This window comes from Homalodisca vitripennis, unplaced genomic scaffold (assembly GCF_021130785.1).
Source record: "Homalodisca vitripennis isolate AUS2020 unplaced genomic scaffold, UT_GWSS_2.1 ScUCBcl_6963;HRSCAF=14430, whole genome shotgun sequence".
Taxonomy (NCBI): Eukaryota; Metazoa; Arthropoda; class Insecta; order Hemiptera; family Cicadellidae; genus Homalodisca; species Homalodisca vitripennis.
Window position 1 is genome coordinate 5,291 of NW_025783093.1, and position 26,333 is coordinate 31,623.

The window sequence follows — 26,333 nt, forward strand, 5'->3', positions numbered from 1 at the left end:
TAAAAGACAAACCGATATAACGGAGTATCAAAGTACATATCGGTTTAATTACTAAATAACATAACCCTTGAGCCCCAAAATTAATAGAATTCTTCCTTAGACCTAGAGAGACCTGTGTACTTTTTCTTCTTTTCTTTTCTTTAGAGTCTTTCTATCGAGAGCTGCATGTATATATATATATATATATATATATATATATATATATATATATATATTTATTTATTTATTTATTTATTTATATACATGTAGATAAATAGATTGATGGTTTGGCCTTTGGCCTTTTAAATAAAAAATGAATACATTTCTCCCTTTGTCTATGAGAATCTTACGTACCAAGTCTCTACGAATTTGTTATCAATAGTTATGGCATGGACACACAGACGACAGGATTTTAAGAATAACCTGTCGGGTCCTTACTAGTGTATATGAAGAAGGGAAGCAATTTTTAACGAAAATACATTACAGAACTTATCAAAATCTTTAAAGCCATGTTGTATAGAATAAAAAACTTACATAACACAAATTACATGTACACCACCATATTTACTTGAAACTGTTCGGAGCCGATGCCTTCTAACAAAAACGCATGTGTACGTCTCAGGGTGGATATTTTCTATAAAAAAGAACATCTCGAAGATTATAATACAAATATTTTCACTAAAAATAAAATTCTATTTTTAACACCATACTAATTTCTAATTACTTATTTTAATATAAAACTAAAATTCTTAAGAAACTTAAAATAAATATTATATAAACAAATAAAATATAAGGTTGTCTAATGTCTCAGTAAAATTATGTAATTTTTAGTAAAGTTACATAATTAACCTAGTGTGTTTTCATTGATAAATAATTTTTTAAGTGACTTTCTCTAGTTTTGTTCAAATTGAAGAGTTACCGATTGGGTAAGTTGCTTGAAAGAAAAAATGTTCGACTGAGAATGCATACCAATTTTACCACTTGCTAATATACAAATCAACATTAATTTTATTCAGCAAACTATTCTATTTTTTTATTAATAATACAACTAACTGAATTCGTTTTAACTTTTGAAAGTGGCTGATTTGTTTTAAAAGGGTACCATTGCAGGTACCAGCGTCTTTCCTAACACTCCTACTCCATTTTGTTCTCATACTCTTACTCTTCCTTCCCTTTATTTCCATTTATACTTGATAACATAGAACACATTTTACTAACTTACTCTAATCCAAACAATGAGTGCTACTAGTAGATTTATAAAAACATTTTATCTATAAAAGTACATTACTATAGTACTACAGATTTGATTTGTTATCGCTGTTCAATATTGTGGGATAAATAAACCTGGTAAACGTTAATTATCACTGCTTAGTAAGCCGCTTCTGTTGCGACAATTATTTGGTCATTGATTGTGATTATTTTGGAATGGATTAAATAGTATAATTGACTTAATAAGTAGGTAATTAACTCTAATTATAATTCTCTAACAATATTTAATGTCATACGGTACATTTCATTTCGGTAGAAACATTATTACAAAACTTGTGAAAAATATCAATGAACCTACTAAAGGTATGCTGATATCAGTAATCCATAGGAGATGTACGAGAAGATATTTTGCCAAGGCGCCGCGTATCAGAACGCTGCATTGCGATTTATGTCTCTTATTAACACAATTATAATAATTATATCCTTTTTAACGCCAATCACTGTAAGTCATTAGCATTACAACATTTATAATGTTTATATGTACAAAAACTCATCATTTTACACAGTTTAATCGGCTATTTCATATTATGAAATAACGTACAAATTTTACAAACTAAAATGGTACTCTTGTACCAGTTCTAGTTCCAATCAGATGAAACTGTTACAGTGGCCTGATCTTTCGTGTTGCTGATGTGGTAATTTTTCCTCACCTTCCACTAAAAATATTCTAAACTGTTTCCAATTCGTTAAGAATGTACGTTTCAAAACACATACTTTTGAATTCTGATTACTAAAATATCTAAATTGCAATACACAAAATTCATACTACAAGTTATATAAATGGGTGAATTTAGGAGCATAAAAGAATATAAACAGGAAAACGTTGATAGGGTAGTATTTGTAGGATGATTCATGATAATGACACTTTCACCTATTCTGAATAAATAAAACACTTATAAGTGTTTTGTAAGAAGGCTGTCCCCACAAATTACTTGCATCTGTAGTAGTTAGCTCATGCCATGTACACAAAATAAATAGTACATTTATCTTGAAAAATTCTAGTTGTTATTTGTCATTTAGTACAGCTATAAGGAGTAGACTTTACAATACATTGGCGATTTCTTACAACAAAACAATAACAGTTTACAACGAAAAAGCTTTTTCATCATAATGTCTTCCAGGACAATCTAGCCTCTTCCGTTTATCTCAATAGTAACCAGTTTGTTCGTTTTTAAATCGTTGGACACAGTTGATAAGAAGGGAGGGGAGGGATTGTAAAGATGAAGTACACTTTTGAGGTTTTGAAGATACGGTGGAATAGGTTTGAAAAGGAGCTATGATTTTGCAGTTTTATTAATCATTCTTTGAGCATCACTGAAACCTATCAGTCGAGAGGATTTTATTGAAAAATGTCATTTATGTGACTATCTACATCGGGTAGGGTACGATAAGCGGACCCGGTTTTATTATATCGAAATTGGCAAACGATATTACTGAATCATAACCATCGATGTAACCATTCGTTACTAATTAATTATTTTGAACAATTAACTTAATCTATATCAACAGCTGTAAACACTTTCAGATAATACACATAATCGTACGAAAGTTTGTGAAGTAAAAATCTGAAGTTTGTGGGAAGGAAACAACTGTAACTGTGAGAGGAGTAAATATGGTCGTCTTCAGTTTTCCTAATTTTGGTTATAATAATTTGTTTGATCACTGTAAATATTAAATTCATATTTTAATTTAAAACATGTGATTGTTATTGAGGACTACAGATACTTTTATATCGATTGATAGTCTAAGATTTTTTTTACAATTTTATTTACAATCTGTTCAGACATTCTTACAACAATAAGTAAATTAGATAAAATAATAAATTAACACGAGTTAGACTCTATCCAGCGATAGAGCTAACACAAATAAACAAGAAAGTTTGAAATTAGAATCTAAGAGGTAAGTCCAGGATTGAGTGTCTCTTCAGACGTGTAACTGACGCACTATTATCCAACAGGTTCATCGCAAGGTAGTTCGGATGAGAATACAGCTTGTCTTGGTACTTCTTGCTGTAGCGAGTTATTTCCTCTTTTACTGTGGGAATTTTGGTGTCTTGATGTATTAATTGATTAGTTATATACCACGGAGCTTCCAGGATGTTCCGAAGGGCTTTAGACTGAAAACGTTTGGAGAATTTCGATGTTGGAGTTACTGGCTGTACCCCAAAGCTGTATACCATAAGTCCAAACAGGTTTCAAAATCATCTTGTATACTAACAACTTATTTCTTAATAATAATTTCGACCTCTTGTTTAAAAGCCAGGATATTTTTTTGAATTTTGAGTTTAAAAATAATCTTTTGTGCCACATATGAAAAACGCCAAGTTAGTCTTCGGTCTAGATGCATACCCAGATATTTCACTTCTTCAGATTGGGGGAGGAGGACATTATTAAGAGAGACAGGTGGGCAGTTAGCAGGCCTTGTTGTGAAAGTTACATGAGTGGACTTGGTTTCATTAACCTTCACCCTCCATCTCACAAGCCACTCCGACAAGTCATCCAGCTCAGATTGTAGTCGTTGGGATGCAGTTCCTGGGTCTTCATGAGAGGCTAGTATAGCGGTATCATCAGCAAAGGTGGCCATGGTGACATCGGCTCGTACAGGTATGTCAGATGTGAAGAGGGTGTAGAAGATGGGACCCAATACACCTTTGTGGAACGCCCGCATCAATTTTGTGGAGGTCGGAGTATTCGTCTTGAAATTTGACTCGAAAAAACCTGTTTGACAAATAGGACTTGATGACATTCAAGAAAGAATGAGGAACAATTAATTGGTTTATTTTATAGAGGAGACCCTCATGCCAAACTTTATCAAAAGCCTGACTGATATCAAGAAAAGCAGCCGAGCAGTATCTTTTTCCTTCCAGATCTTCCTTCATTACATTGACTACACGATGAATCTGCTCAATGGTAGAGTGCTTCTGGCGGAAACCAAACTGATGGTAGGGGATAAGGTTGCCGCTATCAATAACTTGCTGAAATCGTTTTAGAAAAAGCTTCTCAAAAACTTTTGAAGTCACAGGCAATAGACTTATGGGCCTATAAGAACTAACCTGATGTGGAGGCTTCCCAGGTTTAGCTACCATGACAATTTCCGATAATTTCCACTGTGCTGGAAAATGCTCAATTCTCAATATTGCGTTGAAGACAAAAGTCAAACACATAATAGCTTTCCTCGGCAGTTCTTTTAAAATCCTTCCTGTAATGAGGTCATACCCAGGAGCTTTGTACGGCTTCAATTGTTTCACAATTATTTCAGTTACTTCAGAGGGAGTAAAGGGCTGAACAGGAAATGATAGTTGGGTAGGTGATTCTAATAAGTATTCAATTTCTGGGTCAGGAGCTTGAGCTGAGTCACTGGGCTTGAACACATCGCGTAAGTGCGTAGCGAATACTTTAGCTTTCTCCTTGTTCTTGGCCCAGCCACCACCTGGCAAGATAATCGGAGGAATCGGCACTCTTGGACTAGTCATGTGTTTAGTAGTTTTCCACATTGAATATTTCGTGTCTTCTGTAGCAGTTAGACTTGCAGTAAAAACCTGAAACCTTTCATTATTGAAGTTAGATAACAAACGTTTCAAATTCCGCGCCGCTCTATTGAAGTTGTTTTTTATCACGAGGATTCCTGGAATTTTGCCAAATCCTACGAAGTCTTCTTTTTTGAGCAATCTTTTTCTTGATGCTAAGAGGGTAGTTCAGGCCATTAGTGGTTCCATCTCGTTGATACGGCGGCGTTGACTGCCAAGCACACTTCTGGACTGTCCTGTTAAACAATTCAACAGCTTCATCTATTTCACCATTTGTCTTCAAGGAAACGTGTAAATGCAAGTTTTCATCAAGAAGAGATCGAAATTGGTCCCAGTCAGTATATTTAGAACTTAACCGCAGTGGACCCTCTGTAGTAATGGCAGATGAACTTAAAGTGAAGATCAATGGAGAATGGTTTGAGGATAAATCAAGACAAGATTCTACACGTGTGTACGTTTGGGAAATACCTTTAGTCACAAAGAACTCAAGCAAATCAGGAATTTTTAAGGGATCAGTAGGCCAATAAGTCGGTTCTCCCGTAGAAAAATATTGATAGTTATTGTCGTTGATAGTCTTGAGGAGATTACGGCCTCTGGGATTGCACAGCCGAGAGCCCCACATGGTGTGTTTCGCATTAAAATCACCCCCCGCAATAAATCTATAACCCAAGGTATTGAAGAAGTCGCTGTATTGCTGGTATGAAACGTTATGACGAGGAGGGGTATACACAGAAGATACCGTGAGTGGACCTGACCAGTCTTCAATCACAACACTGGAAGCTTGAATATAATTATACTTATAAGTAGGTATGGCATGGTGTTTTTATACTATTTTTAACTAATACCGCACTACCACCATGAGCAGTACTATCTGGATGATTACAGTGATACAGAGAGTAAAAAGGAATTTTGAAATGTGTCATATCTGTGAAGTGAGTTTCGGAGATAAGCATAATATCAACTTTATGAAGACCAAGAAATATTTTAACCTCTTGAGTATGGTTACTCAAGCCATTGGCGTTCCAAAGTGCTATTCTATAAAAATTATTCATTTTAGCTTCTAAATGACGGAAGACAATAGGTTCATTAAAGTACCTATCTGTTTCAGCCTGTTGTATCATTATTTTTTTTCAAATTTGCTGAAAAAGTCGTTAAGTGTTTTACTTAAAGCGTTTTGAGTACTGTTATCTTCAAACATCGAGTTGGATGCCACCTGTGCATATGATCGTCCCGGCAGGATTCGAACAGTGGATGGACTGGGAGGTCTTACCACTTCTTGGGCTCCCCGAGGTGATTGATCATGAGTTTTACTTTCAGGTACTTTGGGTCTGATCGGGGGAAACGATTTTTGCTTAAGTTCGCGGTACACAGAACAACCTTTGTAGTTCGCCGGGTGGTTCCCCTCACATAGAGTGCAGGTGGGTGGGGTATCACTGGATTTCAAACATGCCCGTGTGTCATGGTTCTGGCCACATTTAACGCACCTGTAAGGGTGCCAGCAATACGTTTTGGTGTGTCCATAACTTTGACATCGCTTACACTAAACGATCTCGGATTTCCTGAGCGGTGGTTCAAAGGTAATTTTTGCATTAAGGAGGTACTCGATATTAAATATATCTTTGTTACACGGATTTGGTTCCAGATCAACAAAGAACATTGAAAGAGTTGCTTTGGTTTTATGCTGTCTCATATTCATTACGTTGCGAACCTGGAACCCACAGGATTCAATAGCAATCTTAATGTCCGCAACATCAGTGGAAAAGTGCATATTTTTTAAAACCACGCGATATGCTTTCTCTTGTTTGATTTGGTAGGTATGAAAGGTGACCTGCAACTCTTTTAGTTTGTGCACCAGCTTCCGATAACCGTCAATAGTTGTTGTATTAACTTTGAATTTGTTTTGGCTGAGGCATTTAAATGTGTAGTTGTCATTTGGGATAATAGTTTCAATAGCGGTTATCATGCTCTTAACGTTTACAACGTTGGGTACGAAGATCGGAGGTGGTTTATCCTCGCCAACATGAGACGGCGGCGTCGATGTGGTGCCCTCATCCATCGTATTTGACCCTCCAATAGCATCGAAACGATTATTTGTAGTTAATGAGAAGCTACTTGGGTTTGAACACAATTTCTTCGATATGTCGGGACCGATCGCAACCAATTTCCTAGGTCTTTTGAATGAACCAGTCACTGTTTGCCAGTGGATGCCGTCATTGCTTTCTTTGTCCTCAGAGTTTCGGGAGTTTGGAATACCTGTAGATATTACTGCTGTCTGATTATAACCGTGATCATGTAGAACATGAGCACTATCATCAGTGAAAGCATTTTCACAAGTGGAACCTGTTTGCATCATAAGAATCTACAAAAATGTAAACAATCAAAACATAAACACAAACAAGACAAGGTTATGTAACAGGAAGAACAAAAAACATTACATTACGAACAATAAACTACATCAAAACTATCAAAATAAACTAAATCAATTAATAACAGTCCTTATTATCAGTTTGTGAACTATTTCACGAGAAAAAAGCAAGTTTATAACAAATTTCACAGAACCAAATACAATACATGTTCACCAAATAACAAAGTCAGCTGATCTCAGTCTAAGATTTGAGATGCGAATATTAGGTATCGATGATTACATTCTTCGATATAAAAAAACCGGGTCCGCTTATCGTACCCTGCCCTCTACATCTGTTCACAGTAAAGTTCACAGTTCAAATCATCTTTATTTCAAAAAATACAAAGTACAGTACAGTACAAACGTTGCCAAGTGCTGTAAAGCACATGTGGCAAAAAAAATTGTTGGTACAATATTCTTAATAGCTTAAAATGTCTCTAGTCTTGTGTGGAGGCTATGCTTTACTATATTTGAATAACACTTGCAAATCAAACAAAACAAACAATTATAAATAATTTAACAAAACTGGAACAACAATAACAGATAAAAAATAACTGAATGACAATAACAAAGCAATAACAAGGAAATCAATAACATAATGAGTGAATAACAAGAAAAGTTCAACAATAACAGGATAAATACAACAGCAACAAGATAAATGCAACAACGACAAGATTAATACAATGCTTAAATAAAATTAATATATAAAAGTAACAATAATTTACTTTCGATTACTACCTATCCTAAAAATAATCGACTACAAAAATGTGTTTCTTTAATTTTAAACTTTGGTTTACCCTCAAATAGCAATGTACTACCGTACTCTAAAAGAAACCTATTGAACAACTTACCAGAATAACAGAATTACCTTTTAGAAATGTCCTTTGAAATATTAGGTAATAATAAGATTACATTATTGGAAGAGCGTGTGCTCACCTTAATTTCTTTAAAACTATAATTTTCAATGTTTTTCAAAATGTTGCAAAGAGTACATAAAGCATACAACTGTTTAAAATTAAAAATATCTTCTTATTGAAATAAGTGTGTAACAGGATCAAACTTTCTTAAATTATAGATATTTCTCTCTGCAAATCTCTGATTTAGTACTACAGGCTGAAGGATAGTTTCATACGTACTACCAAAATGAAAAATTCAATATCTTAAAGTGCTTTCGAACCACGAGGTGTACAGTTGTTTTAGATGTTCTGCTCTAATAAAATTTTTCATATGGTAAAATGCATAGTTAATTTTTCTTAACTTAACACTTAATGCATCAATGTAATAATTCCATTTTAAATTTCGGTCAATATTAATCCTAGATATTTAACTTTATCAACTATTTCTATTTTTTTCACAGGTACAGTTATAGTTACATATGTGTTTATGGCAGAAAATATCAAATTCAATTTCTTTACAATTACCTCATTAAAAAATAATAAACATTTAGATTTTGAAGTTAATACTTCAAAAAAAAACTTCTTGTCAATACAAGAAGTTTGCTTTTTATTAACCATTGTGATATCATATTTAAATCGTGACTAATTGACATTTTCAACCTTTCTTTATTGTAGGCAGAGCATACTAAAAAAGTATCATCAGCGTAGGCAAAAATAGAAGAATATAGATTTAGTGTTAGCAATTCATTTATATAAATTATAAACATTAGAGGACCAAGAACTCCCCCTTGTGCAACACCATATCTCAGTTCTAATATGTTACTGGTAAAAGAGTTTATTTTCAGTTTGTTTTCTATTTTTACAAAAGGTAGTCAGCCAATCTAATGCCCTCCCGCCAATTCCATAGTACTGTACTTTTTTTAAGAGAATGTCAATATCAACAAGGTCAAAGGCTTTTTGAAAATCAAGATAGATGGAAACTGTGTTTTTATTTGCGTTTATAGAGTCAAATATGTGTTTAATATGGTTTTCTAATGCTAAATCCGCTCTTTTATTCAGTACAAATCCAAACTGTTTATTTGAAATGATTGATCTAGAATTTAAATATGGTAATAATTGGTCCTTTACTATTGTTTGAAAAATATTAGCTATACTACTAATCAACGAGATAGGCCTGTAAGATGAGACTTCCTTGCAATCACCAGCTTTATAAATAGGAACAACAAGTGCCACTTTAAAAGAGTCTGGTAATATGCCTTCAATTACAGACAAATTAAATATATGAAGTAAAATTGGAGCAAATATGTCCATATTTCTTTTGATGGTAATAATATTAATCATGGTAATAATAATAATAATAATATTGATGGTAATCTGTATCTGTATGTCGACACGATATCTCGAACTGACCATTAGACGACATTTTCTATGAGGCTTCGTTTTCATATAGGCAGCATTGAGTTTGATAATAGTGCACGTCACTCAATGGGATTTAGCTGAGCATTACAAAATTTTCACATCGGTTTTATAAATAACCATGATGACAACAATAAAATAGCAGAATAAATCAATTTGTAAACAGAATGTAATCATATGAGCTTTAAACATGTAACCCCAACACTTACACCACAACATAATCCGGATGACTGGGTGTATAGCATAGAGTAAAAGAAAAAGTGTGTAGACTTATATTATTTAGATTCTGCTATGAAACCCTACTTGATGAACAAAATATGAATAATAAATACCACTTCATGAGGCAAAAACTCGAAAACGACTTTTGTATGAAACGTCACTTCTACATACACTAGAACGAGTTCTATGATGATGCATATGCAACCACTGAATTTGGCTGAGCCAAATTCATGAAGTTCATACAATTTCTCTTTTGTCTACTGGGCGATGTAAAACTTTCTTTTCTGTAATATTGTCTGGCTGCTTGTCTGTCCTCAGGAAATTTCTAGGATGAAATGAACCATAGAATTGAAATTTTGCACGCAATATTAGTAACACCTGAGTTCAATGATGATGCATGTGCACATCGGTCTTATGCTTAACAATGACAGCACCGAGAAAAGTGGACAATACAAAATCTACACACTGAGTACAATTATATAATGTTTTTAAATGTGAGTATGACTCGTGTGGCCTAACTACGCCAACACATTCAATACCATCACTTAGTAACTTGGTGTTAAGACTTTTATTATTCAAAGCCTGCTTTGAAACACGACTTAATGAATACCTTTTGTGTAACACATTACGATGGCAAATAGTGTATGTAATCATATTTCTCTTTCCAGTTATCCATCGACTGAATTGTAACTGTAAAAAACGAAAATTAGTTGGTCCAAACAGAGAGGTAACATATATTGATGACGTGTCAAGTTTTGAAAGGGTGTAAGCGTGCAGGTGTGGCTGGTTATCCGTGTCACTATACAAATAATAAAGCAGGGATAAATAGGTAGGGGTGAAAATAAATACTATACATCTCACTCTACATATGCAGTTTACTTTCAAGGATATAGGAACGAACAGGCAAAAATTTTAGAAAATGGTACAGTATGTTATGAAACAAATTTTGCAATGTTATAAATGTAGAGTTCTTGAATATGTAATATTGCTAGTCTGCAAACTAAATGAATGAGCTTCAGAGTTAAACTCTGAAACACTAGTGTAACAGCTTTGTTAGTGTACTGTTGAAATGGAGCATGGTCATAATCGCATTATCTACAAATTAGAGCTTATATACGAGCATGTCAGAGTGGCAAATTGGCATAAAATTATATAATTTTCATTGCTGGCTTTTGATACAATATTAACTCTCATGTTGTGATCCCTTCTGATTAAACGTTCCATGCACAAACGCGCCATCCACATTCACTTAACTGGATAATCAGCATTACCCCTCTGTAAACGTTGTCCATCACTTGATAAAGAAGGGCTCTATCACACCATTAGCCTGTGGTCATTATATCTAACCATGTGTATTAGCACGATAGTACAAAATAATAGCCAATCAATAATATCTAAGCATTGTATTTGTTTAAGACCAGAGAAAAATGCAAGGCGTCCCGAACTATCTTTGTAAATATACCTCAAACTTTGAATGCACAAAAATCTCACATACCAAAATCATTAAAGTTGTTTTGTTGCCTTCAAAACTATTCTCCTCAACCAAAATAGTAAGAATGAGGATCAGAAAAAAATCGAATGGCTGAACACACCACACATAAAAATATTAATGAGAGAATTACTAGAGAAATAAACTTAGCACCATCCCATACTTAATATAGGTTTTATTTGAAAAATAGTGGTTGTGGCTCAACTTTGTGATAAATTAAAAATAAGGTTGTTTCATTTCTCAACGTTAGTTATAATTTTTACTCTTTATGAAAATTAATGTCCGCCATGTTAGAGAGGGAGGTTAGAAGCAGCGGTTTTATGCTGTACAAGGTTTCTCTTGTACAATTACATTGTAACCTAGTTTATTCTACGATAGTCCATTGCATTAAAATTGTTCACTAATTTGAATGGAAATGTCTTAATTGTACAATTTTGCGACTAGCATTTTAGACAGCATGGTTAGAATTTGTTTTATTTGTTCTCATTGAGATCTTAAATTTTATATGTATATATATGTATGTATGTTAGGAGTTGTCAATTGGATATTTTGTTGTCTCATGAGCTTTATCATCGATAAAGGGTAGTTCTTACTCCTCCACTATTTAGAAGACCAGACAAGTGTATGGACTCATTAAAAATTTTTCTAGATCATTCTCATAAAAAGATCTAAGTATTTCAGCACAATCAGTAATTTCAGCGAAGTTACCCATCCCCACTAACTACAGATGAGCCGCTTTGAAAGCCTCCTGCGCGAAGATTTCTTGCGCATAGGGAGAGCAAGCTTCATTTAATTCAAATTCTTACTACAGAGGCAGTGTAAATGTGTAAATTCTGACCTCCAAACATACTCAAAATTTTTCAATATGTTGAAATTGAGGTGCAGTCTCAGTTACAATGCAAACAAATTCCAAAAAATTAAAATTATTAAGTAAAGGAAAGTTATCCAAACTAAACTATTTTAAACTTTAATACTTTTTTATTAAATCGTGTTATTCTTTACTATGTTAGTCGTTATGTGGGGTTTTAGTAAGTAGCCAAGCTCGTTAGGTAAAAGTGTTGCAATAGTAACCATACACTGGCTTGTACTTATTGTAAAATTGTAAGTAAAAAGAAGTAGCTGTGAATGCCATTCCCTGATGTAGGGTCAGATATACGAGCTTCATATGTCACAAACACAAAGGCGCAAGAACAGACCCTCATTACTGCTGTCCTTTCTTGTCTATTTTAACACACTTTGTGAACCTTGTTTTTGGTCTCAGGAATTTTTTATACATTTTAACACTCTATTTCAGTCAATTTAAAAAAGTGATAATCTACTGCAATAAACGCGTTATTATTTTGTATACAAATATTAAACTATAAAAATAACGGTTTCTTCGCATTTTGACCGCTCAAAAATAATTATAGACATATATTTAACTGAAATATTAAACTAATAAACGTTATTGCAGTTATCGAGTAAGTTTATTTTAGTTTTTAAATAATGTTTTTTTCTTTGACTGTAAGTACCAGAGTACCAATTGTTTGATTGTAACATATTTTCTAGATATCTGATAGCAGGAATACTATTACGATAATGTATTTAGTGAAAAACAGTGTTGCACTTGGTTTAAAGTGAAAATTCCATTATCCTACCAAGATACGTTCAAAATACATAAGTTACATCGTTGTCTGTTCTAATGACAAAATTACTTTTTTTTGTTTGGTTGTAAGAAGAAAATGTCACTATGCATGCAAAGTTAAAAACATTTTCCCCATTTAGATGCAATTCACCTGTAATCTAGCGTTATTTTTTTGTTTTGTTATAGTTTAATGTAATTTGATTAATCTGCGAATTATATGTACAATTAAATAAATGTTGATGAATAGGTTCCATTTTCTAAAACCCAACTGGTGTTCTAAAGCGAAAAATTACTGGTTTCAAAATGAGCTTGCTGGTTGTAACCTGTACAGAAAGTATTGCTTTAAGGAGATGAAGAATAACTGTATGTGTCAAGTTCTTTTCTTTATTCCTATTCTTCTTTCATCCGAAACATCCTGAGACGGACAGCTATAGTATATGTTCCTGGTTGTCTGTAATAATGAAAAACGTATTATTTTTAGATCATGTTTGTTACAGAGTTTCCTACCTGGACAACCTTGCTGAGTTCAAACATAAACTTCTGTTATTTTTACTGACTAGTCATGTTATTGTATTGGAAGATTTTTTAAACTGATTTACATGGACCAGTTACATTATTTTAAGATAATTTTATAATACAGCTCTCCCAGATTTAATTCTTTTCTCGAAAGTAACAACATTTCGTAAATCTGGATTTCACTCCAACCACAGTGTTACAGTACCAATATACTTCTTAAAATATATTATACCCTACCTTGGCATTAATGAAAAGCAGGCAATATTTTAACCACTCAAATGCTTTTGACTGTATTTATTAACTCCGTTCTCTTCATAAAATCTTAGGAAAGGTGGTTTCTCTAATGGTAGTCAGAAGTGAAGCAAGTCGAATCTGTTTTAACGATTGCACCAAGGACAATGACCATAGAGATATTGAGCTATTAAGAGAGGAGTGAGTAGTATGAAAAGGAGTGTAAGATTGGCATATGTCAGGTAAAGGGTTTTAAAGGGAGCGTGCGCTGAGCTAGTGTGGCACTATTAAAATCCAGTCTAGTGATACACCGCGAGATTAGATTCATTTGAAATCTCACAGGTGATGATCACATAACGCCCTATTTTAAACAATTATCTATCTTAAAATAAATTCTGTTTCACGCTTTTTAAAAATGTTAAACGTCCCACATTTATTTGTTGAGAAAATTAAAATTTATTACATAGAAAGTAAACCAAGTATAAACACTTATTATTTATTTTTGTCATCGAACAACTTCTTTCAGTAAATAATTTGCAGTTTATGCGTTACGGTTGTGGAATTCTCTTCCAGAAAACATCAAACTCTATAAGAAATTAGAGTATGGTGTTTTATGCACATTAATATAAATTAGTGTAGCTCACAATATGTATTTAAATTAATTATTAGTGTTTATTAAGTTAATCTTTATTTTACTTTTATGTCGTTATTCAAAGTTTAAAATAATATAATAAGATTTAATATAAGTATGCTTGTTCATTTTCTTGTGTCGAGTGGTAGAAAGGACTGTATTCCTAACTTTTTCTCTCAATAAAGTTTCTTTTCATTTTATTTCATGAATGATCTCAGTCAAAATAACATGCAAACTCATAATTAGGAACCGACAATATTGTCGTACAAACACCCTTTTGTATCCAAAAGAGCTTTCTACTAGAAAATGAGAATATCCTTGAATCGTGATACATAATAACACAGCAATAGCCCATAGCTAATGGTTATGAAAAGGCAAAATATTGACATAACCAAGAAGGTATCCAATATCGAGAATTTCAGCTGAGGAGAACACCGTCCTTAAGAACCTGGCAGGCACTATCAATAATTAATGCATCCCGAGGATAACACAAGTATATCGTAAATACGAAAACATTTACGCTACCATCTAAGAAGGAGACATCACTTTACTACTAAGTCTATGTAGATGAATTATTTTGTTTTGTAGCGATTAAACCACAGCGAATAATAGCCGGACGTATGTTCCTAACATTTCCAACAACATAAACAGAAATTAGAGTATGCTAAACTAACACATCCGTGATTTGAATTTGGGGGTCAAACTAATTCATATAATCATATCATAATCACTAAATCATATCTTTCATAGGGTAGGTTAGCTCGACCTCGTATTTTTTTAATATTACGTATACAGGATGTTTAAATACCATGAACTAAAAACGTTGAGAAATTTTTAAATGAATATTAAACAAATCAGTGCTATATTAGTAATTTACCTAGTAACATGCATGAAGCAATCATCTGTTAGATGCGGTGATATCTACATGATCTCCCACAATGCGTTCCAGCTGTAATCGAAATTCCTAAAAAAGGGCAGGCAGTATATTAAAAGCAGTCAATTTACGAGTATAATGGTAAATGTGTGTGAATGTATACAGATTGTTATCATAGTTGTATACATGATTATAATTAAAGAAAAAATAAGGAATTTCTGATCAAATAACTAAATGTAAGAATCCAAATTAAGGTTCTTCTTACGGAGAGATTCCTAAAAATCTGAAGCTATACGGATACAAGTAGGAAAGGAATTAAGGAATGGGAACCGGATTTTACAATACTAAATGCACAAATCTCACACGTGGGAAAGTGGACGGATTATCTGCATTCATACAGCTCTGGCGGTCATTTATTTTGCCTACTGAAGTTATATTAACTGTGGTCGGAATAAACTAGTTGCAACCCTTCAAAGTAACCAAGATTTCACCTAACCTTATCATTAACTTTACATTCTGAAACTATCAATTCCAGGGCCAGGTAATTATGAACGACGAGATTATGTTATTAGCCTTGATATGCTTAACATGGAATTTCGAAGATAGTTAAGGATATAACCAGCCTCGATAATTTGTTACCTCAATAATTAACTACATCAGACACTTCCCATGTTTAAACATGTAAACTTTTAAACACGGGAGTTCCACCTGAGGATCAATGACATGCAGATAGTAGTTGCCCCTCTTATCAAATATCATAAGCTTTTTGTCAGTATCAAACAACTGATCACGTCCCATCCAGACTCCAAACTAGCATCAGGTAACACAGCAGCTAGTGTGCCACAAATACCATTATGACGGTTCATGTTATACGATGATTTCGGTGACAAATCTGGGTAAGGTGATATATTTCTTACGCGTGGCTTATTTGTGGTCTTCACAGCGCCTTAACCATACGAGTATTCTACAATTTTTTACTATACTACACTACACCTGCCCACAATGGTGACGATAAAACACAGTCCTCGAGGTAGTACCTATCAGATAACACAACAATTCCAGAGGGTTTAATTATAAATTCATCATTCCATCACTGTGGGCTACGGTTCAACTTGACGAAGCATTACAACAGATTTCTGTGTACTATTTCTTCTGTATTTAGATCCAACCCCGTGGTCTGCTTACTTGTGTTTGACACGTAAAATAGATTTCAGTTAAATAGCAAACTTACTTATTTATTTATTTATTTCAACGGTTCCACCAATTTTTACAAAAGTAATTCAACAAATCAAGTACTTAGCAATCAAGATGACAAATCATAATCAATATACACAGTCTTATGTAAGCTCTAACTTGAACAACATAGGCAATAACAGAGTGATATACTATAAATATAAATAACAAAAACAACAATAAATAACAAGGAATAATAACAATACAGTAACAGCAACGATAAATAAATAGTTGACCAATGCTATAACATTAATAAAATTTAGAAACTCAACAATATACTATCAATAATTAATACAATCGTAGCTGTTAGTTACTGTAAGTGGATCTGTTTAAGCATGTGTTAGGTGTTTACATTTAATAATTTGTTTTTCAGGGTGTATTTTGAATCGTGAAAGAAGTCGATGTGCGCTGCCTCGCTACCCAGTTTTAGAAGTCTGCATATTCCATGGTTTGATGCATAATATGTGGGCCTAAATCTTCTGCAGAAAAGTGTCTTAGAGCGGGTACCTCTTGGTATAGAGAAGTCTATATCCGACACTAGATGAGGGCAGTCGAGGAAGCCGTTCACCAGCCTGTACAGGAATAAAATATCAATATATTTTCTTCTTTCCTGGAGAGGTTGCAGTCCATATAGCATCTCAATCTCAGCGACGGGGGTTGCAAGATAATTATATCCCAGTTTGACTCCAAGAAGTCTTAAGCAACGCACCTGTACTCTGTTCAGCAGCACAATGTGGCCTGCTTGATATGGAGACCAAACAACGGAACAGTACTCCAACAAAGGACGCACAAGAGTCTTATAGAGGATAGCCAATGTAGAGGGGGATCTGAAGTCTTTGCAAGTTCGGGCAATAAACCCAAGCATAGAAGAGGCCAGTAGCGTAGCCAGAAATTTCGTTCGGGGGGGGTCCGAAACCGGGGGATCCGGGGGACGTTTTGTGTGTTATTTTCCAATGAATTCACTGGTAAAAGGTAAATACCAAAAATATGGAGCTTTAGTAACTACGCCTTATAGAAAGTGGAAAGAAATAATAGGCAAATTAAACTCTCATAGCAACTCTAGTACCACAAATGTTCTTGTATAGCTACAGAAACTTTACGAAGTTCGATTCTGGCCGAGTAGAAGGCACCAAAGTGATGTTGGATTCACTGGATAAGAAATAAAAAGATCAAAACAGAGCTTCACTCAAGCGTATAATTGACTCAACTATATTCTATGGAGAAAATGAAATACTCCTTCGGGGACATTGGGCCACTGATGACGGCCGAAAACCCATTAGAAAAGAAGGGCGATTTTCGAGCGTTGCTCGGGTACAGATCAAACTAACGGTCGGAAAATGCACCGGAAAAACTCTACTGATTAGAAGTTCGGCCACTTTGGATTTCACTGATTTGGGGTATTTATGAATGAGTTATGATGACGATTTTTTTGTATCATTACACTGTAGACGAGTATATAATTATCGGAAAAATCACTTTCGGTCGGAAATAAAATACACCTGAAGAACTTCAACTACTTCGGACTTCGGTTATTGATGTAAACGTGGTATTTTTTTATTGAGTTAGGACGACGATTTTTTGTTATCATTAAATTTTACTCGACTACCTATATAATTATCGAGAAAAAAAATCACATCCGGTCGGTAAATACCAAAGAAAAGCTCTCTACTGATTCGTTTTGACGATTTTGGATTTCACTGGTTGAGTGGTTGAGGTAAAAGTAGTACTTATAATTATGTTATGACATTGAATTTAGAGATTAATTCAACGCCGACTAATAAATATATAATTATTGAGAAAAAAAAAACAAAAATAATCATTTCCGATCGGAATATACTAAGGAAAATGAAATAATACATCAGTCAGTGAAATCCAAAGTAGTCGGAACTTCTTATCAGTAGAGGTTTTCCGGTGTATTATCTGACCGGAAGCGATTTTTTTCAATTTTTATTTGATAATTAACTTATATAGATATTAGTCGGCGTTCAATTGATACCTAAAATCAATGTTCTAACATAATTCTAAGTACCACTTTTTATCTCAACGACTCAACCAGTGAAACCCAAAATCGTCAAAATCTGAATCAGTAGAGCTTTTCCTCGGTATATTCCGACCGGAGGTAATAACAATACTTTTTATTGTGTCAACAATAATAAAAAATTGCATACAATCGTCAAATTAAATTATTTAGAAATATGTAAATCTATTTTAAGGGCAGTCTGACATGAAAAAAAAATTTTTTTTGGGGAATTTTGGTTTTTTATTTATTAATATTCTTTAGAATTTTCTCTTTAAAATGGTGTATATAATATACCTTATTACTATAATATTAAACCTTATATAAAAAAATAGATATATAAAGGCTTGCAACTGTTGTTTGGCGTTGAGCACCACTCCTTATAGTAAAACAACAATCTATAAAATAGATATTAATTGGTTTTTGTTATGTTGGTACTGTTTTGCTTTTAGTCTGGTTTTAGCTGATATCACACACTGTCAGCAATATGACAGATGTCATCTGTTGTTATTATTTTATGTTGGAGGTTATTGTGAAGTTTTGAAATACTGTGTTTTGTGATTTGCAAGTTTCCCTGTTGTTTTTATTTGTAAAGGAAGTTTATTGTAATTGAATGTAGATTAAAATGGGTAATAAGAAGAGAGTAGGAACTAAGAAACTATGTTACAAGAAGAAGACTGTTGTTCGTAGCAAGAAAACAGTAGTAACTTCAGGTAATGAAGAGGATAGGCCTAGAACACCCAAAGTTGTTTCCACATCCAATGAGAAATTGAGCCCTAACCTAAGCCTGCTATGATAATTCAACTGATACCTTACAGTATGACATAGTAAACATTGTACAGCTAGAATCAGTTTTGAAAGATGTTGCAGTGTGTAGGGTTTGTCATGGCAACCTATCATTTAGTCGAAAACCATTAGCAGGGCTCGCAGTACAAAATTTCCGTCTCCTGTAGCTGTGGCATGACAAAAGCTTTTGACAACTGTCCCAAAGCAACAGATATTAGGCCTAGGCCTATTGAGGCACCAAGCAAAAGTTTCACAATGCTACTATGACTTGAACCTAAGGTTAGTATACGGCTTGCGTGTAATAGGTAAAGGGCTTATACTGCTGCCCCAAACTCTTTGCGGCATGATGAATTTACCCGCTCCGCCCAGCAAGTTCAATCAACATGAACAGTTTTTGTCCAGCCATGTAGAAAGTGTGTGTGAAAACTCTATGAAGAGAGCAGTGACAGAAGCAGTTAGTTATTGAAAATGGAAATTCTAATGACTTATGTGTGTTGCGGGTTGACGGAAGCTGGCAAAAGCGAGGCCACACCTCGCTAAATGGCGTTTGTCACAATTACTTCAGCAGATACGGGTAAAAGTAATAGATATTTATTCAATGTCAAAATACTGTAACTGCCCTCAGAGAACAAGCAACCAACACTTAGAAATATGCAAGGCAAATTATGTAGGTAGCAGTGGAGGTATGGAAGCTGAAGGTGCGACTGCAATGTTCAAAAGATCCGAGGACTAAATACGGTGTTCGCTATGTGGAGTACCTTGGAGATGGTGACTCCAATGGCTATGCAGCAGTTGTGGCAGAAGCACCATATGGCCCAGATGTGTCCATTCAGAAGTTGGAATGTGTAGGACACGTCCAGAAGAGGATGGGGACAAGATAAGGGACTTTATCATGAAAAATAAAGGCTTGAAGCTTTCTGACGGAAAATCTCTTTCTGGGGAAAGGTAGGCTAACAGGGAAGGCGATCCAACAAATCCAAATATAACTATGGACTAGCCATCCGTAGGAATACACACAGCGTGGAAAGCCATGAGGCGAGCAGTTTGGGCGTTGTACTGTCATGTTCAGTCTATACTAACGATACGCCTTTACATATTTTATGCCCAGACACCGAAGACACATGGTGTAAGTATAACAAAGCCGCCAAAGAAAAAACTAAATATGACCACAGCCCAGCATTTTCACCTCTCACCTGTTCTAATGAAAGCAATCAAACCTATTTTTAAATCTTTGTGCAGCCTAGAACTACTCAGAAAATGTCTCAAAGGAAAATCTCAAAATCCTAATGAGTCTATGAATAATGTCATTTGGGCTCGGCTCCCTAAAACGCACCTTTGTTACACTAGGTGCTCTTAGGCTAGGTGTCTATGAGGCAGTCCTATCATTCAATGATGGGTACAGCTCCAAAGTGAAAGTTTTAGAGCACATTGGGCTAGAACCAGGACTGAATATGCGGTTAGCTTTAAAACGTCTCGACACCCAGCGGATTCGCAAAGCAGATAAAGCGGCTACCGACATTGAAAAAAAAATCAGGCAATCAAGGACTTTAGCCAAAAGGAAGCTGGAGGATCTGTATCAAGAAGCAGAGGATCCAGACAAACCCTTCCTACAGTGCAGGCCATCATCATTAAACCAAGGTATGAGTCCAAAATATGCTACCTTCTTGCTTTTTTCTTGATTTGCCGAAACTTGTTATTTTTTAACTTTGGGGCCCTATAACTCACAAAACTACTAGGCCTACCCCAGTCAAATTTTTATACAGTATTCTACTTACTATTGCCTAGTTCCCCTCATGGGAATTTATAAATATCTCTTGTCAATGAGGCACAGTAAACATTTTTTTACTTATAAAAAAGTTAGTTAAAAACAATAAATTATAAAAAATTATAACTTTTTAATTTTTTTTTTCAAATTTAAAAACCTCATGATAAGACCTAGATTATAAGCTATTTAATAAGTAAAATAAAAATCAGGACTCTATCTATAACCATTACAGAGATATAGGTTCCCAAGTTAACATTATGTTTCTTATGGAGGTCGGACTGCCCTTAAATTGCCCCCCATTCATACCCGTTCATACACAGTCCACACTCATTCCTAAGACTGATACATACTTACAGCCATACGTTTTAAAATCTTCTAAATTTTACCACCAGAAATAGAGGACGATCGAATTACTTTAAATTTCATACCAGCGGCTCATATTAAACTCTTCCACTGAATAAAACACCCTCGACACCAAAAAGTGTCTCAATCGAGCTTTAAATTTTGTTGGTTCATTCAAATTTTTGATTTCATCAGGGAGCTTGTTTCATCAGCTTAACATTAACCTCGGATGGCAAACGTTTAAATGCGGCTGTAACCGAAGGTTGTCCCTGCCTCTTGTCCCGTATTGATATACGTCCCTGCCCCGGACGAAACTCGCACTTAAATCGGCAGAACAGGGCGACATCGAGGATGTAGAGACAGGGCAAAGTTAGCAATCCAAGCTCCCTAAAGGCATCTCTGCATGAATTTCGGGATTTCGATTTTGAAATGATGCGGACAGCTTTCTTTTGACTTCTAAATACTCGCTCAAATTTGTATTTAGAACAGCTGCCCCATAGCCTCAACTCGTACATTAGATGGGGGTGTACAGGGCCGAAGTAGGCCATTTTTAGTACATCACGGGAGGAAAATTTTGAAAGGTTCCGTAGAGTATAAAATGCCTGAAGAAAACCGTTGAGCAGGTACTTTCAATGTAATTGTCTCAAGTCAGACTTCGATTAAGGTACATTCCGAGGAACTTTGTGGAATCAGTTTCCTCTATGAGGACATCGTCCGCCATCACAGCAGCGCGATCCTCAATCTCTCTTTGCCGCAAACAGAAAATTTAGTGCATTTGATTTGGAGTTGTTGGTCCTCAGATTTGATTAAAAAAAAAACTGAATACATGAATTCACTTCTAAAAAAGGAAATGATTTCTAATTCATGTTTTGTTGGAGCTTTAATGCAGAGTGTTGTATCGTCAACATACTGGACAATTTTCCCTCTCAGGAGCGATGAGTTCCGCCTGCTGATGTACACAAGGAACAAGACTGGTCCAAGTATAGATCCCTGTGGGACTCCATAGGAAGAAAGTCGCTAATTTAAAATGATTTAATTGTTTTTTTCTCACGATAATTATATATGTATTAGTCGGCGTTGAATTCATACCTAAAATCACCGTCCTAACATAATCCTAAGTACCACTTTTACCTCAACCACTCAACCAATGAAATCCAAAATCGGCAAAACTTGAATCTGTAGAGAGCTTTTCTTCGGTATTTACCGACCGGAAGTGATTTTTTTTCTCGATAATTATATAGGTATGGTGTACAGTTTAATGATAACAAAAATCGTCGCCTAACTCAATCGAAAACCCCACGTTTACCTCAATCATTGAAGTCCAAATTAGTTGAAGTTCTAATCAGTAGAGTTTTTCAAGTGTATTTTCCGACCGAAAGTGATTTTTTTCGATAATTATATACACGTTTACAGTTTTAATGACACCTAAAATCAACGTCTTAACTTAATTCTATGTAGTCACTTTACGTCCCCACGACGAATTTGAACGAAGTGGGTCGCTAATTTAAACTGTTCGCCGTGTTACGGTTCAGGTTACTTTGCGACGTCACGTGACCGCGCCCTATAGAAATACCGTGATTACACTACACTATCCGAAAGACCGAGCCCAAAAGTATCGTTTGATACTTTATGATTTAAACGAAAGGACAATTATATTTTTAACAACGGTCACTTCAGTCAGTGAAATCAATCAATTTAATGTTTGTAGACAAGAGTAATGATAACTGTCCTTTTTTTCTCCAGCTCCATGCTTTATTTTTTAATATGTCTTAAAATTTCGGGGGGGGTCCGGACCCCCTGGACCCCCCCCTTCGCTACGCCACTGGAAGAGGCCTTATTTGTAAACATGCATTATGTGTTCGTAAGGGCTTAGGGAGGGTGTCATAATAACTCCGAGGTCCCTGACTCTGTCTACTATCTTAAGAGGGGATCCATTTAGAGAATAGTCAAAGGGCCTGGCTGTGTTGCTCCGAGTGTAGCTGATGACAAGACACTTGGCTATATTAAGCTCCATAGCATTTACTCTGCACCAGTTACTTATCCTGTCAAGGGAATGTTGGAGTTCCTCTTGGTCATGAGGAGATGTAACCCTGCTGAAAACCTTAATATCATCAGCAAAACAGAAGAAACTTCGATGATATTGCACTAGAAATATCATTGATAAACAGGTTTAAAAAGCAGTGGGCCCAGATGAGATCCCTGTGGTACACCTGAGGGGACAGAGAATGGCAAGGACGTACCTCCATCGTACTTGACTATAAGAGTACGTTCCCGCAAATAGCTACTCATCCAACGAAGCAGAGGTCCCCAAATGCCATAGCCTTCAAGCTTTGATATAAGTAGACTGTGATTAATCTTATCAAATGCTTTGCTAAAATCTAGATATATGCAATCTACCTGTGAGGAATTTGCAAAAGCTGACATTATATATTCCTGAAACATCAGTAGATTGGTTGAAATATGAGATATAATTTAAAACATTTAATCCATTTGTCATCCATGTACGGAAAAATCTTTATATAGGTATCCATAATATCCAAATGATACTTTGGGAATTGTAATTTATTAGGTAAACACTGAAAGGGTAATTCTTCACGTATTTTGACAATCATTCCTCCTAAATTTAGATGGCGAAGAATACAGAAACTAAGTGTTAAAAGTGCTTATAGAATTCGTTTGAAAACAAATTTTTGAAATCGGAGTAGTAGTTGACAATTCCGTATGAGAAGTATTACAAAGAAACATGCATGTGTCCAATTGTCCATACAATTCACATACACGTGTGTACCGTAATGCAGAACAGAACACACACTATATGACGTACTAAAAAAAACTCATGGTCAGCAACGTTCAAAGCACACCAAATACAAATTAATACTTTAGTAGGGTTTGGCAGAAGATTTCTGTTTGTAGGTTTTGGCCGTGGGGGAGAAGAAAGCAAAAGCAGACGACAACAAACAGATGGTAAACAGAACTTTGCTAAGTCTATCGATTTTATATTGTGTTCTATCTCATCACTTACTAAGTTTTTCTTATGAACAATGCTTTCGCACAAACAGTATCTTTTAATCCCAAAAGTATTTATATCTTAAATGAACCATATACATAGTGTTAAATTACAGGATTGTTGCCAATATTTGTATATCATTAACTTTAGATTTTTTTTTCTACATTGGTCGTTGAATTTATTGAGGTTATGTTTCTGTCCTAGTGTTGTTTTTAAAAAGGGAGATAAAAAAATATTTTAATTATATAGTTTCAATAAAATCATGCTTTTTGTCTATGTAAGCAACAGTGTATATTTATGGCTTTTGCCAAAATGAAATTAAAAGATTGTGTCATTAGTTTTGGATCATTTATTTTAGGATGTGTGATAACTGTGAACCTTTTGAGCCTAAGTATGAATGAAAAATCCAAAGGACATCACTGCTCAGAAGAATCAGATGTTTCTCTAAAAAATGCTAAAGATATTAAACTGTTTAGTGCAATTGATTACTTTTTGCTTGTAATCATTATTAGTGGGGCAGATAATGTCATTCAAAGGACTGCAATAAGAGAAACATGGGGTTTATTAAATAAAGATTATGCAGATGTACAATATTTTTTTATTATTGGCAGCCATGGCATGTCAGATGAAAAGATTTCAAAACTGAAGAAAGAACAAATAAAATACAATGATTTGTTTCTTTTGTCAGTTACAGACAATTACAAAACATTAACCATAAAATTGCTACATTCATTTGTTTGGTTTGATACAGAATTCAATTTTAAATACATACTAAAATGTGATGATGACTCATTTGTCTTAATACCAAAAGTTGTCAACGAGTTACAAAACAATCTAGCGCAATATGAGCATTTATATTGGGGATATTTTGATGGCCAGAGCACACGTAAAACAAATGGGGAAATGGAAAGAGACCAATTGGTTTTTATGTGACCATTATCTTCCCTATGCATTAGGTGGAGGCTATGTGTTGTCTCTCGATCATTGGTTCATTATATAAGACAAAACCAACATTTATTAGGGTAAGGCTTACATTTAATATCTACTAGTTTATTGGCATGATGTACTATATATTCTTTCTTCCAGAAATAAAATTTTGTAGCTTATTGCCTTGATATACACTATACCTGGCATGCCTTAGTAATATTCTCTTGTCTTATGATCGACATTAAACTGCATTGTTTTTTAAACAAAAATATCTTTCTTTCTCTACGGGTCCATGACACTTTTCAAGAAACATTCTTAATTTTGAGTAAAATCAGTTATTTTTGCACAAATAAAAGAAAAGATTGCATTTGTTCCTTTTGTTTTAAGTTGTAGCTTATATTACACGGGAGTTTACACCGAGTGTTGCTTCAATGTCCTACAATTAATATAAGATATGAGTCAGAGTCAACACTTGGAAGAAAAAATGGTAAACTACAAAGCTTCCTTTTGTGATGGTATTTTACAATGTCCTATAGCTTCTGTAGTACACATTTGAGCCCGTGAACATACTTGCATATATCTGTTACATCTAGAATAACCTCGTGAGTATAACAGAGGAAATACATAGCTATAGGATGATTTTTCTTAATTTCTTTGTAGCATCTAATCCACAAGATTTGACTACCAATAATTTTATCCGCCAGCATAGTTGCAGTTATTTAATTGTGAATGGTTTAGCTACAAAATTATGTTAGTCCTTTGAAATCCATCTTTAAAACAAACTGTTCATGTCAGGTATAAAAACTGAAAATAAAGTTCTGAACTTTCCTCCGTTTTTCTAAGCCAAGATTCTCATAGTGCCTTTTTTAAGGTGCACTCTTTTGAGTAATAAATAAGATTTCCCCAATTTTAATTTAAATAGGTTGTACCGGTACTGCTTACTTTTGCCAACCTGTTCTCTGTGAACATTTGTAAATAATGTCATACCATTGACCATCTCCCTAGACTGCTTATCCATTTTAATACTTCTTTTTTTAACAAATAAAGTGGCTCTTACTTTTTTTGTGTTTATCCAAATCTCTCTTTACTTCTTTTCTAATGATGGTACGAACATTTTTTTAAATACTTCTTCGGAAGGGATGAGATTTGAGTTTAAACATTTAGCAAACATTGCAATACCTT

The 26,333-nt window shown here is 34.5% G+C and overlaps 1 pseudogene; it reads left to right on the top strand.

Moving 5' to 3' along the window:
• The first annotated feature begins 24,457 nt into the window (after window positions 1-24,457).
• Window positions 24,458-25,224, top strand: LOC124374008 (annotated as a pseudogene).
• Window positions 25,225-26,333: the final 1,109 nt, after the last annotated feature.